The 20078-nt window shown below is 46.5% G+C and overlaps 1 long non-coding RNA gene across 1 annotated transcript in view; it reads left to right on the top strand.

Moving 5' to 3' along the window:
* The window catches only part of LOC138297299 (uncharacterized), a 72650-nt gene extending 54299 nt beyond the window's left edge, over window positions 1–18351 (top strand). The window contains exon 4 of the long non-coding RNA XR_011204003.1: window positions 18128–18351. This is a non-coding gene — a long non-coding RNA (uncharacterized lncRNA). The remainder of the gene's footprint in view (window positions 1–18127) is intronic.
* The last annotated feature ends 1727 nt before the right edge of the window (window positions 18352–20078 follow it).

Here is a 20078-nt window from a genome sequence, read left to right as displayed (position 1 = left end):
CTTATTCAGAATACATGAACACTCGTTAATAATTTTTATTAATGCACCTGCGCTAGAACTAGTAATGTGTTTGTGGTAATCTACTGTGCACCACACGGTGTATTGAGGTACGTGGCTGGGTATTTTGTCAACGCTATTTGGGATATGCAATGATATTGCTTCAACAAATTTGTAACATTGGAGTCTTGACACAAGCCTGATGTGGAGATACGTTTTTGGGTAAAGAGTTTGGTTTCCAGGGTAATATTACGTGGCATTTGGGGGTCAAGTTTGTTTTTTTAACTTAATTTGTGTCTGGGTGACCATTTACAAGCCTTGCACACAGCAATGCAGAAACTGTTACAAAGTCCTGTGCACTTAAACGTGGTATCTGCCATCCTTGCACCTCACCTGTCATTGCACGTATTTGGGAATCTAGTAATCCAGTCACGTATTTGTCTTTTTGCGTGTGTTCCCCAAAGTGTTGAGAGCAAGTGTTGTGTTTCTCGTACAGTCCTCAAGACATTCCTCCCAACAAGCAGTACATTCTGCATTCTGGATTTAATCATGCAGACGCCATGTTCTTCATTATCTAGAGCACAGACCTCTACGTTACGGCAATCTTGGTGGAATTGGAGTGCCATTTTTATTTGGGAAGCTCACAGTGACACGTACACCTGAAATAAGAGTGTGCCATTACTAACAGATCTGGTTCAGTGTCATGGGCACTTGTGAAATTCTATGGCAAACATGTGGCATTTGGAATGCCATGTGTACTTGGGAAGGTTACACTGACACATGTCTGGAAAACTAGTGTCTCGCTGATAACAGATGGTTGTTCAGTGATACACACACTAGTCGATTTCACTTTTCCCACGCTGTGGGAAAAGTTACACCATTGTATATAGTGACATGCATACTTGGTAATCATCAGCGTGTTGCAAAAGGAATACCCAGGTGTTTTCAGTGACAAGCACACTTTTAAATCAGAGTTTGAGTAGGGTGGTGAAGGTGATCTAGCCAAATGAAGATTCTCAAGATAAACAGGACAAAGATCCTGAATCATCATATCAGTCAGAAAGTGGTCAAGCCAATGCTAGAGACAAAAGGGTGATGAGGAAACTGATACAGTTTTGTACTTGATTTGGGTGCTGTAAGCTCACAATCACATAGTTAGGATGTGTAAACTCATGATTGCATATTTGTGATACTTTATGTTCAGGGTTTTTGTTATTAGTTTATTTGAGGGAAGTATAAGTTTTGGTTTAATAAAGGGAGGAAGATGTGGTAATGTATTGTCACAGTGTGTAATGATTCTCATGCAAAGTATTCATAGAATGCATTGGTTATATGTGTTCTAAGTTCTATATATAATGTTATGGTTTGGTTTGGGTGACAGTTGTTTCCTGGTGCTGTTATGCATTACATGAATAAAGCAAAGCTGCTTTCAGCATGACTTGAGTCCTCAAGTTATTGGTACCACACCACTTCCAAAGCCAGTTAGCGAACAAATGAACTCATAACTGCCATTTGTGCCTTGGCCTCTGCGAATGCTATACTTGCTCGATGGAACGTTCACATAGAGATCGTGCTAGAGGAAAAAGAGGAAGAAAAGAAAATACATAATTTCTGAAGTTTATACTTTGTTGACAGAGAAAAAAGTACTATACCACAGTGCCAGTAAAGACTGTAGACAATAGACAGTAAAGACTAAATATTATTGGATAATCCTTAACTCGTGGATAGCCTAACAGCTGACTTCATCATTTGCCTGCACAAGTCATTGAGGTGGAGTATTGGGAAAAGTTGAAGGCTTTTTCAATTTCTAAAATATCATAACTTCCAGCACATTAGAGGCAATCTTTCTGTTTCTGTCTTTATTAATAGAAAATATTGATCCAATCACTGGCAAGACAGAAAAATTGTCCAAAATGTCCTGACTCTTCTTCATCCTCTTAAAGAACCCTCTCCTCCTCTGCCTAGTGTACCCACTGCACCCCCCCCTCAGATTGTTTACTCTTCCAACTCTATGTTCTCACCTTTCCATACCATCAATACTACCAGACACCCCTCCCACTTACAGGCAGGCTGAATCCAGTGGCACAATTTGAAATCAAGAGACTACCTCTGTCCTTCCAACTCCACTGCTATGATCATCCTTTCCAACTCCATCCACACTACTCCTGCTAACTCATCCAACACTGCCATCGCCACACCTAATGGTCAGGATCCCACTCTCTCTTGCACCCTCCTACCACCTTCAATGACCATGATGAGGATTTAAAATACTTCTCCTTAAGCCCTCTTCACTATACAAGAATCCCTAACAATAGGCAAACTGACTTCTTGCACAATACTGCAAAGTCATTTTCTCCACCCAGCATCACACGTACAGTCTCGCTCAGAAGGGCCGCAACAGATAAAAAGCAGTACAACAGTGAGCCCTCACTTATCAATACCAGAACTGAGACTGCTTTCCACTAACCCTACAACCTCATTTGCTGCTGTTCAACCAGATAAACATTACTGAATCAACATCTATTATATAGTTTTAGACATCTTTCCACTAAACCAGTAGGACAATCCAGAGCATGCAGCAACCGAGACCCACACCCTGGTGAAATCTTGACAACTATGTCCAAGAGAGACATTGGGACCCTGCTCCAGGGATACAACCAAATCCCAATGATAAACAGACCACAAGAGATGTGCCCCATCTCCAGTGTTAGCGTAACCCTCTCCACCATGACAACAGGATAGACATAAAAAAGCCAGTGACCCCTATAAGCAGCTGTATTGAACTGTATCATATGTTTTTACTATTATTATGTAACTGTTTGTATGTGAAGTTTTCAGCCAATCAGGTATGTACTAGTGGAATATCGACTTGTAAATATTGTGTTTGAAAAATATCATAGACAAAATATCAGCTACAAAAGTGTTGTGAAGATAAGTGTATAAAGGTAAACATGGATCGACTGCACCTAAAACCACATTTATGCAGCTAGAAGATATATATATCTTCAAGGTATGTACATGTGTAGTTGAGTCTAATAAATGTAAACTTAGCTATATGTACTACTGTCACAATATATTAGTAATATGGGTACTTTGACTATGATATTTTTGTACAGTAAACAACTACAAGAGCAACCCAGAATGTCCACGTGAACCTGGGTAGAATTATCACAAAACATATATCCACATGAAACTCATTTTCAATCAATTTAAATATTATAGCAGAAACATCTTGCTACTGGTTAATTCATACAAAACATTTCTTAAGTGAAGATGAAAATCATCTGTCTAGAATCTTTCAAAAAAGCTCCACTTAATCCAGTACCAACAAATATTTGAAAAACGTCTTTTTAATGCTTTGGAAGCTGCATCAGCATGTAATGGTGAATCATTTTTATAATCATACTGTAGGAAAGTAAACATAGAGTGACAGTTGAAAAAAGTGATCCCCAAGTGAGAAAAGAGACACCACACCATAAAGCAATAAAGAAATCGATATAGTTCTGTGATCTTTGGTGTATCTCACAAAGATAGCCTCTTATTAAGTTATAAAGTATGCTTGTCAATACATTGGTTCAAAACGTAATCGAAGAGGTTTTGTCTGATTAACATGTCAACTGCGTTTCGACCCTCATGCTGGAAACTAGGGTCTCATCAGGACAAAAAATGACCTGGGGAATGGTAAAAGGTTGGCATTATTAAAGTCTCTGCTGAATGTGAAATATTGGTAACACTGTCTGACCGAGAATGGTGATTTTGTCACCTAAATATAGGAGCTAGGTAGACTGGCAGCATCTTCCCACAGCGGGGAATGCATTGCGAAGTCTGTATACAAGGGCTTGCAATCAGACTTCAGTGGGAAGATTCCCCAGGTCTTTTTTTTGTCCTGATGAGAACCTAGTATCCAGCATGATGGTCGAAACGCCGTTGACACGATAATCAGACAAGACCGCTTCGATTATGTTTTGAATTATCAATCAATGTATTGAAAAGCATACTTGGATATGTGTTTTGTGATATGATATTTTTGTAGCACAATATTTTTGGAGTCAATATTCTGATATACAGCCACTACGCTTTGGATCTTGTCAGTGCTATGTTCTACAAAGCTGCCAATAAACAGACACACTGTGAGGAATATAGCTGGTGTACGTGCCAATCTAGTTCTGGTTTCGGTACTTCTGAAGAGCTATTATCACCACAAATTCCATCCTGTGATTGATACGGTGCTGGCATTGCTATAGATTTGAGGTTTAGAACAGGTTGTGCCTCTGCCAGTACAATTTTGCACCCACGTTTCACGGCCTGTAGGTTTTGCGCCGTAATTTGCACTGCCTGAAAAGTGCAAAAACAACAATTGTACGAACTGTCCAGTGCAAACAGGACATTTTGCGTATGCTGTTCAGTCCATGTGTCAGTGCACATTTATTTAACTGACATAGATTTAGTTGCCACTAGTGCAGTCTATCTAATCAAAAATATGTTCTCATCTTCAGCTCCTGTACAAGAATAACTTGAACAGTAAATTAAATTACACGATGAAAGGGAGGTTACTCTGTGATAAGAACAGGAATGTCCTGGTCATATAAACACGATTAAGGCCTGCACCAGATCATCTGTTTACTGAGTCATTTAAATACCTTTTGAGATGGCGTTAAATCAAGAATGACCCATTGCGATCTCTAGTAGGTAGGTCGAAAAGTAAGGAAGATGAAAATGCACTTGCATTTCACCCGATAGGACCTGTTTGTTTTCTTTTTTCAGGCACGGTTAAGCCTATCAACCACTTATCTGCTTAGTGGCTCCATGTCTGTTTGTGTTTGGTGACAGGCAGGAGAAAGAAGGGGAGATAACTATTTTAACCACACAACCCAGTGTCACACATCATTCTGTGTTAATCTTCAAGCCAGTGTGTTCGTTTACTCTCTGCTGGGCGACGGGCGTCTCACTAGAGGTCAACTGTGACTCGGTCGTGATACCTGCGCTAGTTGGGCGCCATTACACAGTGCTGCAGGTGCCAGCACTCTTTTAAAGGGCCAGGCTTAGACAATTTTTGCTAGGATTGTTCTGCACTTTCTTGAAACTTTTCATACTGAATGTCAATAATTCTGAGGTAATAAAGAACCAGTGGTCATTTCTACTCTCCCCTCATCCCAAGTATCTCGCAATTACTGATCTAAATAATAAATGCTATCAGATCAGTACGCCAAGATATACTGTGTTATCGCATGCGGTTTTGCCACAAACATTGTCTGCAGGAAGAACAAATGCATTCAGTCGCTCATACCTTGCAAAACACGTATTCAGCGTGGCTTTACACGTTTAAAGTTGCCCTGGATTGCAACCATGGGGTACCTGTTTGGCTGTTTAATTCGCTGGGAGTAGGGCTGGCAGTTTTAATTTGGTGCCCAGATCCATTTTCTGCCCAGTCCGTCCTTGCTGGGAAAATATCTAAGAAAACCAACCTGGAATTTCTCCCTTTGTAAGTTTTCCTTCCTTGCTGCTGCACAGCCACTTACACGAATTCCTTGTCTCTAGTGCACTATGATTTCATATGCTCCGTATTTACTAAAGTCGCCAAAATACTTATTACATGCAATTTGAATTACTGGGCGGATGGTCGCAATGATACTACAGATAGTGGATTTTGTGACCCCCTGACTTCCCTAGATGCCAAGAGATTAAACAATCTACTCATACCAAAGGGCACACACTGGATCAAATCATCCCCATAATAGATATCTTTTTGGTTAAACTATGCACATGGTCTGGCTGCAATTTTGTGTATTTCTCAATCCCAATCTCCCAACCCGAAGTAGCAACTAAAACTTCGACTAAATTTATTAACTGTAAGGAATGTAATACAGGCTCTTTTTGAAATTATTAATCTTACACTTATTGTAGGCTACTCTGTGACAACACATTCCGTGGTGCCACCAGACTCAAAGGTCACGTGAGGTCCTTTCTTTGACGTCTTCAGGGTAAAATGTCATGTAGCATACTATGTTGTGACTACGGGAGCCAAAGTGCTTATGATGTAACTCCAACTACCCCTGAGGTTTTGCTCAATTAATGTGCATGCCTCTATTACTTCATTGGCTTCATATAAAGGAACAAACTGAATTTAAAGCATTATGTATAGTTCATAAACCTTTCTATGGTAATGCTCCACCATTCATTAAAAATAGGATAAGAAGATATGTTTCGTCCTGCTCCCTCTGCTCTGCAACAGATAGCTTTCTAATCTTATTTTCCTCTTTGAAAAATCAGAACCTATGGCTTAAGTTTTATTTCTGGAACTCCCCTCTATGCTACGTATGTGTCATCAGCATGCCATGGTGGTGGCAGCGGTCTGTCAGCCATCGGCTTGGCGGTCGGACCACTGTATTACAATGCTGGCAGGCCTTTAGAGGAAAGACCGCCGCAGTCCTGCCGGCACCACCAGGCAGCGCAGAACGCCACAGTGGCAAGGCAGGACAAACAGGCCCGCTGAGCCAGTGTTTCCGTTAGACACATTATGATGTTGCACACCACCAGTGTGACCGTGGTGGTCCAACCACCACTTCCCAGCTGGTGGAAACGGAGAGCATAAAGGAAGCAACTCACCTGCAGGCAGCATTACACATCCTGTGCAGCCATGGAGCCCATAACACACATCCTGTCGCTGCTCATCGATGGCGCCCAAAATCCACGCCACGATGGACACAACTGAATGTAAGTACACACACTTGCCTGTGTCATGAAGCTCAAAAACAGATCATCACACCATCGTCCACATGATATAAGGCACATGGTACGGGCATCAAGTACACATCAATGTAACTACAGTTAGAGTCATTCACAACGAATGACACATTCACAGCTAGCAAACATCCCCCTTGGCCAGGTCACTGACACTGCACCGCCACACTAAGACATGTCTGCCCATCTGAGGCACAGGGACAGTGTGGTGCGCAGAACGTAGTGTCACACAACAGCAACACCATAGCAACATCACAACTACAAATTCAACTGACACCCTGACATTCTTCACATGCATTGGACTTTTGTCAGATTGAAGACATATATGTATGGATGTCACATGTAACACAAATACCCCTTCCATGAAACATCCCTGGATTGGACCACACAGCACCCACATTGCAAAACAATGAAAGGTCATTGGGATGCACAATATTTTGAGAGACAAATAGCCAAAGCTCACAATGCAAACAATACCTGCACAATAGGGATGGTGGCATCAGGAGTAGTATGGAAGGATACTGCACTGGGACATAGTTCACTTTTCACATGCCTCTAAAACAACCTTTGCAGAGGAACTGGCCCTTCATGTATCTCAGGACAAACAATAGTAGAGGCAAGTGACATGCCTATCTGCATAATGTGTAAGTGCAAGTCAAGAAAGCACATACATTAGCATAGCCATACATCTGGATGAATGAGCTGCAAGGTACACACATCAAAATGGACACATGCTCAGTCAAATGCAAAGAAAGGTAGCACAATTGAACACCCTCTATGTGTGTAAAAACAAAACTCTAGCTTCCACACATGAGAGGAATGTTCTATCCATATCATAGGGACTATTTTAACACCATACATGCTGACATTGGACAGCACAAGATAAAATACTTACCACAGCAAACATAACACAATGTAATAACACCCTAAGTGCATTAACAAATAAATATCCATACAGTGAACATCTACCCTTTTCCTGGGAGACATCCGCAATGCCCACAAAGTCAGATATTGCCAACACCAGAAAATGGATCAGCAATCAGGGTGAAACACACACAACTGTAGGCATACATCACAAATTACACAGAAACAACATAAAGGTAGAAAAGTAATTGCAGGATAAATATGTACCCAAAAAAACAACAACTTGGGTTTATTGGATCTAAATGCTTAAGAGCAAATGCTATTGGCCAGTCCATATATGTCCATGCACATGGCTGTGCCCAAACTTCACTCCAATCACTGCCAGGGAACCTCCACAGGAAGCGGCATGAGTGGGCAGGCAGGCACCTCAGGGATCATCCTTGGGTGAGATGGGTGGGTTTGGGGGGGGGGGTATTTTTCATTGGAGAGGTAGGCTTGTTCTTGGGGGGGTATGGGTGCTAGCATCGGAAACAGGTGTGACAGGGGAGGACTTGGATGTGGAAGGGATGGGTTGGGATGTGGGTGGGGGGCTGTTGGGTTTGGGAAGGGTTTTGGAGGTAACATGGGAAAGGGAACAGTTGAAAAGGAAACTCTCTATGGGAAAATGGTTAGGGACATCAGAAGGGGTTGGGGATTTGGCGATTTTTCAGAGTGGTTGTCTTTTGTGTGGGTGCCTTGGGTGTGTGTGTATGTGAGGTATGCTTCTGTGTGGGTGGTGTCTGTTGTACGTGTGGGCATTGGCATGTCTTGGGGGGCTGGGAGGTGGAGGTGCTGGGTGATGTGAGAGTGGTGGATGTGTTTGTGTCTATTGGGGTGGTGTCTGGGGATATGCTGGATGTGGTGAATGTGTCTATGTGTGTTGGGGTGATGTCTGCGGGTATGGTGGATGTGTCTGTCTTTGTTGGGGTGGTGTGCGGGTATGGTTGATGTGGTAGATGTGTCTTTGAGTGTTGTGCTGGTGTCTGGGGGTGTGGTGTCTGAGGTGTGCGGGTCCGTGGGTTGTGAGCTGTTGTCTGGGTGTATGGTGGGTGTGGTAGATGTGTCACTGGGTGTTGTGGTGGGTATGCTGGATGTGGTGTGTGGGTCGGTGGGTGTGGTGGGGGTGTCTGTAGAAGTAGTGGGTGATGTGATGTCTGCGGGTGAATGTTGAGTTCCTGTGTGCCAGTTTGTCTTCTGCTGTTTGTGTCAATGTGTGCTGCTTGTGTGTTGAGGTGAGTGCCTGCAGATGTGTCTGTGTGCTTGGGACAGGCAGGGGAATAGGGATCTTGGTATGGGATGAGGGAGATGGAGGGGTGAGGAATGTCATCAGTGAGGAGGCCAGAGCCTAAAAATATTTCATTAGGCCTGGCATATCACTATGAATGCCTTCCAGGAAAACAATGGTCTGCTGAAGTTGGCATGCCAACCCCTGGATGGCATTCACAATGGCAGTCTGCCCCACAGAGCTACTCCTCAGTAGGTCAATAGCCTCCTCACTCAGGACAGCAGGAGTAACAGGGGTTGAGATGCCTGGGGCAAAGGAGACATCCACCCTCTTGGGTGAGCGGGCACGGCCATCTGGGTGGGAAGCAATAGGGAGGATGGTGATAGAACAGGGATGGCGGACAAGGATGGTACAGGAGCAAGTCCTGATGGGTCCGCCACCACTAGGAAGTGGCCACTGAATGTAGAATCGGATGATGACGAGGTTGATACTGTCTCCTCCGTGGCACTCCACTCACCCTCCGGGCCACTGGGTCCCTCCGTGTCGGTGGTGTAATGACTGGAGGTACTGTGGCCAGATGTTTTCACAGTCCCCACTTGGTTGTGCTCAGTCTCCTTCGCTTTCCTGGGCTTATGCTGCAAATACAAAGAGGAAAAGGGTCACCACATTTTCCTGATCACACTTGAACAACAGCTGTGACCTGGTTCTGGCCAGGAGTCCACTTGGCTCCACCAGCCTGCCCCGTGCCCCTGATCCTGCAGACTGCCGCCTGGACAGGAGTTTGAGGCCCTTCACCACCCGCAGGCACCCACCTGCGCCTCATCCCTGGTGCCTAGTGGTAGGCATTTCCTGGTTGTCACCTAAGTAATCCTTTCGTGTTTTTGTATTGCCGTTGTATTGCTGTTTTTTTGCGTCTATTTCTATAGCCATCTTTTTTTCTGTCCCTTTGTATTTGCTCTGCACTGTTCGCATAGCGTGTTCTGCCCTTCTGCCCCCCTGTATCTCTTTTGTTGGCTGTTTTCACGGCCCGTTTTCTACCGGCTCCTGCCGGTCACTTTCCCCCTGCCGCTGCGTCCCCTGCGGCCCCACCCCCCTCGCACACCCATTGGCCCTCCCTCCTGCCTCCCAGCTGCTCCACCCTCCCACCCCACCCTCTTAATGGCAGCCACTGCGCGGAGCCCCATGTGACTTCCTGACCTGGTTCTGGCCAGGAGTCCACTTGGCTTCACCAGCCTGCCCCTGTGCCCCTGATCCTGCAGACAGCCACCTGGACAGCAGTTCGAGGCCCTCCACCACCCGCAGGCACCCGCCTGCGCCTCATCCCTGGTGCCTAGTGGTAGGCATTTCCTGGTTGTCGCATAAGTAATCCTTTCATTATTTTGTATTGCCGTTGTATTGCCGTTTTTTGCATCTATTTCTTATAGCCATCTTTTTTTCTGATCCTTTGTGATTGTTCTGTGCTGTTCGCATAGTGTGTTCTGCCCGTGCCCCCCTGTATCTCTTTCGTTGCCAGTTTTTGCCGCCTGTTTTCTACCGGCTCCTGCCGGTCACTTTCCCCCTGCCGCTGCATCCGCTGTGGCCCCGCCCCCTCGAACACCCTTTGGCCCTCCCTCCCACCTCCCAGCTGCTCCACCCTCCCACCCCACCCTCCTAATGGTGGCCGCTGTGCGGCCGCGCTCCGTGGGCGCGCCGCTGGCACACCGGAGGCACACCAGAGGCAAGCCCATCTGCGCCCATCCGCACCTGGACCGCGCCCAGCGCCAGTCCCCTTGATCCCCGCAAACCTAACCCCCCCAGACAACACTACCCAACAACCACACTCCTCTCCCTCAACCCATGACTGCTCCCCACCTGCACCCAAGCCAACCCAAACACACGCAGTGACCCTTCACCTGCTATGCTTGCCGGTTCTCCTGCTCCCCCACAAACACCAGAAACACCCACACGCCCCACACCAACCCCAACGCTCCCGACAACAACACCACCAGACACCGCAACATCAATACCAAAAATTCCCACAGAGTCCTCACCCACCCCAACAGACCCTACTCCAACACCAACAAGCCCCGTAACCCTAACACACTCCACAAAAACACCACCACAACCCACACCAAAACACCCCACAACACCATCACACTGCACAACATCATTAACACCCCCCACACCAACACCATCATGCACCACAACAACAACAGCCCCAGCAACCACCTAAACTGCATACTCCTAAACACCCACTCCGTACACAAGCATGCCATTGAACTCTGGGACCTTATCACATCACACTCATCAGACATTGCCTTCCTCACGGAAACTTGGATGAATCCCTCATGTGAGCCCGATATAGGCACAGCCACCCCAGATGGCCACAAAATCCATTGTAGAGACTGTCTAAACGAACCAGGAGGCCGCATCGCCATTATACACAAAAACCCCATTAAGGTCACCACCAACAAACACGACAGCCTAGGCAGCGCAGAACACATGCACTTCCTAATTCACATAAACGACAACACCACTCTCAGAGGAACCCTCAGCTACAGACCACCGGTCCTCGCCCCCCCTTCTGTGACGCCATCGCTGACACCATCAGCTCTCACACCCTCACTTCCACAGACTACATCCTCCTTGGTGACTTTAACTTTCACCTGGAGAACCCCCTTCACATCCACATCCCCACATCTCCACATCCCTTCTAGACAACCTCACGAACCTAGGACTCAAACAACTGGTCACATCACCCACCTACTCAGCAGGACACACGCAATCTTCACCTCGAGCAACCACATAACCTGCACTCACACCACCGAACTCCACTGGACTGCCCACCACTGCGTCCATTTCTCCTTCTCCAAACCCCCTCAAACACCACCACCAACACACCACACCCTACCACATGTGGGACAAGATCCCCACAGAACACCTGTACGCTTAACTCTCTCAGAACCCCCCCAACACCAACGACCCCAACATTGCCGCCCATAACCTCACACAATGGATTACAACCTGCTCAGACTCACTCGCCCCTCTTAGAAGAAACATCACCACCCGCAATATCAAGAACGCCCCCTGGTACATCACTGAACTCCAAGCCTCCAAGCGTGAATGCCGCAAAACAGATAAAGCTTGGCGACAGGAACCCTCTCCCACCAACTTCTCCACCCTCAAAAACACCATACGCAAACATCACCAACTCATACGCACCACCAAAAGGGCATACTATGAGGAATCTATAGACAGTAACTCACACAACAGCAAGGAACTCTTTACCATCATCAAAGAGCTCTCCAAACCCAAAGCCATCAACATTGACCCCACTCACACACAACACCTCTGCGACTCCCTCTCCAACCACTTCCACCTCAAAATCTTAGACATACACACCAGCTTCTCACCACAGGCACTCGCCATCTCCACCACCGACACGATCAGCAACAACTCACCTTCCCCCCAACCTACTACACACCTGGGCTCCTACCAACAATGAAGAAACCGAAAAAACAATGAATTCCATCCACTCAGGCTCCCCCTCGAACCCCTGCCCCTACCGCATTTTCAACAAAGGCAGCCCAACCATCGCTCCCAAACTTCGCGCTGTAATCTACAGCTCTTTCGACAATGCCACCTTCCCAGACTCCTTGAAGCACGCAGAAGTCACCGCACTCCTGAAAAAGCCCAAAGCAGACCCGGATGACCTCACCAACTACCACCTAATTTCGCTTCTCCCCTTCCCCACCAAGGTCGCTGAGAAACTAGTGAACACCCGCCTGTCTCACTTCCTAGAGGAAAGCAACGCACTCGACGACTCCCAGTCTGGATTCTGCAAGAACCACAGCACTGAGACCGCCCTCATCGCATGTACTGATGACATCAGAACCATAGTCGACAAGGGCGAGACTGTCGCAATCATCCTCTTGGGCCTCTCCGCTGCCTGTCTGCCACCAAATACTCCGCACACGCAGGTATTCGACACAAGGCCCTAGACTGGTTTGCCTCCTTCCTCACCGAAAGAACCCAGAAAGTCCGCCACCCTCCCTTCCACTCCCCAGCTACCAAGATCATCTGTGGAGTTCCCCAAGGGTCCTCCCTCAGCCCCACCCATTTCAACATTTATATGGCCCCGCTCGTCAACATCCGCCGGCCACACGGAATCACCATCATATCCTACGCAGACGACACCCAGCTCGTCATCTCCCTCACCCGAAACCCTACCACCGCCAAAACCAACCTCCACGCCAGACTCCTTGACACTGCCAAATGGATGACAACAAACCGCCTCAAGCTAAACTCCAACAAAACCGAAATCATCATCTTCGGCCCCAACAAAACTATATGGGACGACTCCTGATGTCCCACCGCCCTAGGGTCCCCCCCAAAAACCCGCAACCCACGCATGCAACCTCAGCATCATCTTGGATTCTTCCCTCTCCATGACCCAGCAAATCAACACCATCACCTCCTCCTGTTTCAACACCCTCAGCATGCTGTGAAAAACCTTCAAATGGATTCCCATAGAGACCAGAAAGGCCATCACCCATGCACTCATCAGCAGCAGGCTAGACTACGGAAACGCCCTCTAGGCCGGCACCACAGTCAAGTTCAAGCGGAAACTCCAGAGGATCCAGAACGCAGCCGCCCGCCTCATCCTAGACCTCCCACGCCATGAACACATCTCCTCTCACCTCAGATCCCTTCAGTGGCTTCCGATCGACAAAAAGATCATCTTCAAAATCCTCATCCACGCACACAAATCCCTCCACAACACTGGACCAACCTACCTCAACGAAAGAGTGAACTTCCACACTCCCACTCACCACCTCCGCTCTGCCGACCTCGCACTCGCCACAGTCCCCCGAATCCAACGCGCCACCACCGGAGGCAGATCCTTCTCCTACCTCGCCCCCAAAACCTGGCATTCCCTCCCCACCAAGCTCCGCAAGACTCAGAACCTCCTGCTCTTCAGAAAACACCTCAAGACATGGCTTTTCGAACATTAATCGGCTTCCCCTCCCCCTCCTCCTTTCTCCCCCAGCGCCTTGAGACCCTTACAGGTGAGTAGTCCGCTCTATAACATTTTTGATTGATCGATTGTGATTAGCAAACAGTACCATAACGTCAAGTTGGCCCCAGCAACAAACTACATCAAAGTGGCTCCTACATTTACCCATATGTATTCATGCCTCACAAACTGTCAATAGTTGCCCACAGGAAAATCAGGATCTCAGACAACTACAATTGCACGGGCGAAGTTATGCAACACAGTAACCATTTAACAAATAGGAGACACATCACCTTCAATGCTTTTCCTCAATAGTAGGCCAATGCCAAGTTCATTCCCACAGATCCCACACAAAGTCATGCAGACATCTATTTGTCACCTAGACAATAACACAACAATATGAAATGATGCTCCAAAATCGTGCCACGTTGCTGACATCAGTACAGTAGCCTGAAGAAGGTGTAATTTGTCTTAATGGAGTCATGGAAGTAGTACTAATTTTGCTCAGATATACTACACATTTGGCAAGGAAATGTACACTGTCAACAAAATGTAGAAGGCCCTCAACATGTTGCCCAATGGGAAGCTACATCACTGTCTCCATTTTGGTCATGTAAACCCAGATGTCCGTGGATGAATAGTTGTACCCAACCACATGTGTTTCCAACATAACTGCAAGCCACTCCATAATGCATGCCAATAGTAAGGTAGCAAACCCTCCCCATTACACATGTGCAGTGCACATTTCCACATGATGCGACATCAATGGCATCGAAATTCACGTTGTGTATTAGTACTCTAGTCCTACCTTTCATGTCCCTTCTGCAGTTGTACATGCCAAATAACATGTAATGGTAGGTGAGGGTATGTGTGAGCCAATCATAAATGGTGACACACTCCTGTCTATGGCACCACATAGACTGTAGCCCCATAACATATGTCCAGTTCCAAACATACACAGGTTGGCATGCACATATGTGTGAGGGAATACAGAAATAATCCCATGAACACAGGTAGACCATGCATGAAACAGCAGTGTACACATTTTGTCAAAAGAAAAAAGGGACACATACTAACATTTTGACACAAGAAATGTTGGCAACAATGATGGCATATACATCATATCAATGGACATTCCCCACTTACTAAGGGAAAGTTTTTATCTGTAGCTGCACCCAAAGAACAATGTATGCTCTGTCACATGTTTGAGGGCCACCTTCACATGACAGACAGTAGTGAGGCACCAGCACTCATCACACACTGAAGACAATGGGCCTCTGGGGGCAGATGTCAATCTACTCACTTGACCAGGCACATGGCTGAGGACAGTGATCCATAACTTCTTTTTCTTTGGCCTGTAACACTGAGAAGTAGTGGTCTGCAGTGTAGAATTTAGATACACTACAACAACAAACATTACTTGATTGATCAATGTGCACAGCCATGTGTTGTCCCTGGAGAGCAGAATTGTTGTGAATTGACCCAGTTGTGTCTTAGGTCCCTGGGATAATAGGCAAGGCACATCAGTATGCACCACATTACATACTTACACAAACAGTCACTCATCTAGCATGTCACACATGGCCCATCCCCAATCATCAGAGGGAGATGTCAGAACGTAACACATCAACTTGGCTATGTGACAAGCAGGACTATGCCCTTCACTTACCCCCTTGTGGCTGCTCTGCTTCCCTCAAATGTCCATCAAGGTCTAGATACGTCACCTTCAGAATGTGGGCCATTAGGGGGATCATGGTCTGACGTGTGACCCACCCCTGTTGGACCTCCATGATCTTCCGGGCCCAGCTTCTTGGATCCTCCCAACTCTTGCAACAGTAGGCACTCCACTGGCTGTGCACACCCAGGGTAAAACTTTTTGCCCAAATGGTTGTGTCACGCACGTGTAGAAACACCAAGCACAAAATATCAAACTTGTCAACACACCACAAGTGTAAAAGCACACATGCCAATAAGTCCAGGGAAATGACTACACACTTTTGGATTCATCTGTTGACCAACTCACTGCCCTGCTCATGGCCTGTAATGACTAAGCAAGCCTATTGTCATCAGGTAGCCCATGCTCCACGAACATGTACTGTGATGTAAGCCACAATGAAACACTACACACCAATGTGTCTTCTGAAGGGTTAACTCCTTTGGCATGACTGGACCAACACATTTACACTCAGCAAGATTGATCACTGTATACAGTCCCTACATTCAACTACCTTGGTACAGACTTCACCCTTACACTAGAGTGACGATGAAAGGGTTGGCATGGTGGGTACAGAAAGTGTCTTCCCTGTGTATGTGTGGACATGTGGCCTACCAAATGCAGACTCATGCCACTTCAAGGGGGGTTTCTGTGGTATGTACTTGTACCACAGTGCACTCCTTTGGTCATATGTTTCTAACCCACAGAGATTGCATCCGACATACAAAGGTATGTATTGTACAATTTCTGCTGTGTAACCAAGCAGCTACTAAGTAACATATCATGGCCTCCCAGGAATCTACACACTGTCTGCACTGTGGGCCTGTCATTTGAGCAATAAGCCTGTACAGGGCAAATATGACTTATGTGACGGTGACAACAGAGCTGTGGGAGTAAAGGATCTGTCATGAGTCAAAGACACACATTGACAATAATGCAAAATGCAAATATAGACTTGTCCTGGGATTTACCTCAGAACCCATTCCTAATCAAGTCAATGGACTAAGGCATTCAGGGCAAGTTTTGCCACAAGAGCTGGCCACCTGACGGGATTAGCAGGACCACAGGGAGTGGGCACAATGCCACAGATGCATAGCCACAGTGACTCTCCCACAGCCTGGACAATATCCCATAATGGGAGGTAAATTTGACAAGCCCGGGTCTCTGAAGTCTGAGCATATAGAACCTACATGACACTCACATTTCCATCACTTCCATGAATGACAGCACATCATGAGGCCATCATCAATGTGGCTTGTGTGGAAACCTGAAGGGCAGAGTGAGTCATGATATGCCTTCCAGAGAACAGTCCAGCAAGGCCAGATGTGGGGTGAAAGATCAGTTGCAATACACATTGCTTACAAGATCCTCAAATGACTCAGACAAGATTCATACACACCTCATGCTGTCATACGTGTTGTCTAACATTTACAACTATCATAAACAAAGAAATGTAATTGTATGGCAGTAAATTCTCCTTGCCTAGTTATGTGCATCCAACACAAACATGATCTAGGACCCCAAAAATCATTACACAATGCATTATGAATGAACACAACATATAGTACTGGTCACCAATACCTGCACCATGCACATCCCATTGATGCCACACAGACCGCAATAACAGGCACACAAGAAGTGTAACTGGCACACAGGAGCACATTGTAGTCTGTGAGGAGAGAAAGGATGGTGTTGAACAGAGTCACTTGTGCACATGAGGTACTTACCTGCTCCTCTGGTGAGCCATAGATCTGTCCATACAGGGATAAGGACCTCAGTCACAAGCCTCTCCAGCTTCTATGGCGATAAGGCAGGGGCCCTTTCACCTGCTGGACATGGCATGATTGCTTCCAGAGGTGTTGCTGACAGCAATGTCAAGAGTCAAGTGACTGATTTTGCACAACGCGGCGGACACATATGCCACATAGGCGGTCATCACTGCTGACAGACACAGCCTTTGGGCCGTGATCGCCACAGGCAACAAAGTTAGCTTATGGTTGTGTCCGCCATAATTGGAACCGCCTACTGTGCAGATTAATTTCATCAGCAGCTGCTGGCAGTTCCTAATGTCCAGTGGAGTAGGTCAGGCATCCACCATTGCAGCAGTTTAAAATACTGTATTTGGTCCTGTAAAATGTGTCACACCTACACCATATGAGTAGGATCATCACAAACATTCTTATTCTGTCTTGTTATGTAGGTCCTACTACACAACCGCCAGTGTAGTGTGTTGCAGTGCACAGATGGCATATTACGGCAGTGCATTGCCCACCACCACTGATGGTATTTTTGGTGGTTGGAAAATACAGTCACTTTTCTAGGGGCTATTGTGTAGCAGATAGCTGGGTGTCGCCCAAATCCATGCTGTGGACACGTGTTCACAACCATGGGGGTCACATTTGTCTCTTGTGTAGTTGCCAGCTGTGATGTTTACTAGGTGTCATGTGTATCCAATCAGAAATGCTTTATCACATGCTATTGTTAGTATGCATCATGCCTGCTGCTGTGGACACAGTGACTAATGTTTCAAATCATGTCTTTTCACACATAGGTACCCTGGGAGAGGGAGGATGTGATAACCTCCTGTCTACCGTCCATTGTCAGACCTTCAGACCATGGAGGAACACCACGTCATCCATCTGAATAGGCAAACAATAGTACCTGTAAATATGTTCATTTATTCAGTATGAAACAATCATTTACGTTTCAAATTGTTCAGACATATTGACAGCCTATGTGCTGAACACTGTAATACATTTTTTCAGTTTGACCAGACACTTGTATGTGTGTGTTTGTGTGGGATGAATGTAATCCTGACCTGGAAACTGTGTACATGCAACATATCTCATCATGGAAAAGTACCTTAGATCATCATCGTATGATTCATATGGTCTGACATATCTACATGGCTCAATATGAAATCAAAATCAACAGACAATAAATCAGTGATGGGTGATTTTATTGTGAAGCTACGAATAACAGCAAATATGCGTGTCATGAATCAACCCAAAAAAATATGTGAAGGGGTCAGTCATGGTGAATGAACTCATTGGAGTACATGCCACACAATTGGAAGTCCAAAGTCCAGAGTAGTCCCATTGGAACTGGAATATGGTTCAAGATCAGTCCACAGAGTGAAAAGTGTGACACACAAAGTAGGACCTTAAGGAAGAGGGTTATTGCTGGCAGAGGTGAGTGTCTTGCTAACCGCACCTCCTGGATTCTTTGCTAGATGTCCTCACTTGCGGGTGAGGGGGGTGATCAACTGCTACAGAGGCAGGGATGTCTGTGGCTGGTTCTTCCTCTGGCAGGGCCTCCCTTCTTGTGGTTGGCGCTGATGTTGATCGGCCTCCTGTGGATGAGCCAAAGGAAGGGGTAGACTGGTTTTAAAAAGCCCTGCTCCAGGTGGTATGTATGTCCCTCAACACCTCTGTTAGGGAGGCCATGCTGGAATTGTGGGCCACCATCTGTTCACACATGTCCCTATGCACGTCCCTCCATAGCTGCTTGATTTCCTTGAGTTTGGTCAACATCTGGCCCATCACGTCTTGGGACTCCTGATAGACCCCAAGATGTGGCTGATGGTGTGCTGGCCAAGAGCAGCCCCAGTGGCGTCACCCCGCTAGCCCACAGCATCCCTCCCATACACTCTACCCCCATGGCCCTGTGCCCTTCCCACAGGATGCCCTCTTCAACTTGTTCCTGGACCTTCATTGTCTGAAGTGTTGAGCTGCAACTCAGGATCCAGGACTGGGAGCACTAGATGGGGACACTGTGCTAGGGACACAGTTTGGGGGCGAATGCTTTCCTGTGATGTTGATGGAAGAGGGTTGAGTGGTGACATTGTGGCCACAGTGAGACTCACTGTTGCCGTCTGACCAGGTTGCCCAGATGGGCCAAAACTCCCTTCCACATCCAGAAGTCCAGGAGTGTCATTGTCACTAAGGGCTTCATCCAATGGGGTAGTAGAAGTCTGTTCCGTGGCCTCCTTGTGCCCAATGGCAGCTTGACCTGTTGATGAAAAACATACATTGTTACTGGTTGTATTGTCACATCTACCTCCAAAGGGTTTGTGTTACAGTAAGCAGAGACCTTGCACAAAGTTAAGTTGTAGATAATTAAACTGTGCCAAGTGTCCAAGGTATAGGGTAATTTGGCATGACGTGTGAAGCATGCCAACCCAATTTGACTCAAGCAGCTGATTAGATGTGCAGATCAGTCACACTTCGGAAGATGGCCTAAAAATGACATTTTACCACCAGTGCAGGCAACACAGTGGAGAGGCAAGAGATGGCTTTGACCATTTGGAGGCCTAGTTGAGTGGGATGCAAACCCAGGACTTTGTGGTATATGTGACTGGAGTCTCCATGTGCACAGTGCGGTGTCAATGTGTCTGCTGCTGATGCCAACCTGGTGATGCATCTTGAGGCCTTAGGAATACCTGTTTTACACCCTTGGTAAGGTGTGATTCCTAGTCTCAATAGCTCCATCTTGGGTTAGCA

This window comes from Pleurodeles waltl, chromosome 5 (genome assembly GCF_031143425.1).
Source record: "Pleurodeles waltl isolate 20211129_DDA chromosome 5, aPleWal1.hap1.20221129, whole genome shotgun sequence".
In the NCBI taxonomy this organism is placed as follows: Eukaryota; Metazoa; Chordata; class Amphibia; order Caudata; family Salamandridae; genus Pleurodeles; species Pleurodeles waltl.
Note: the sequence above shows the minus strand (reverse complement) of the source record. Positions and strands in the feature narration are given on the sequence as shown.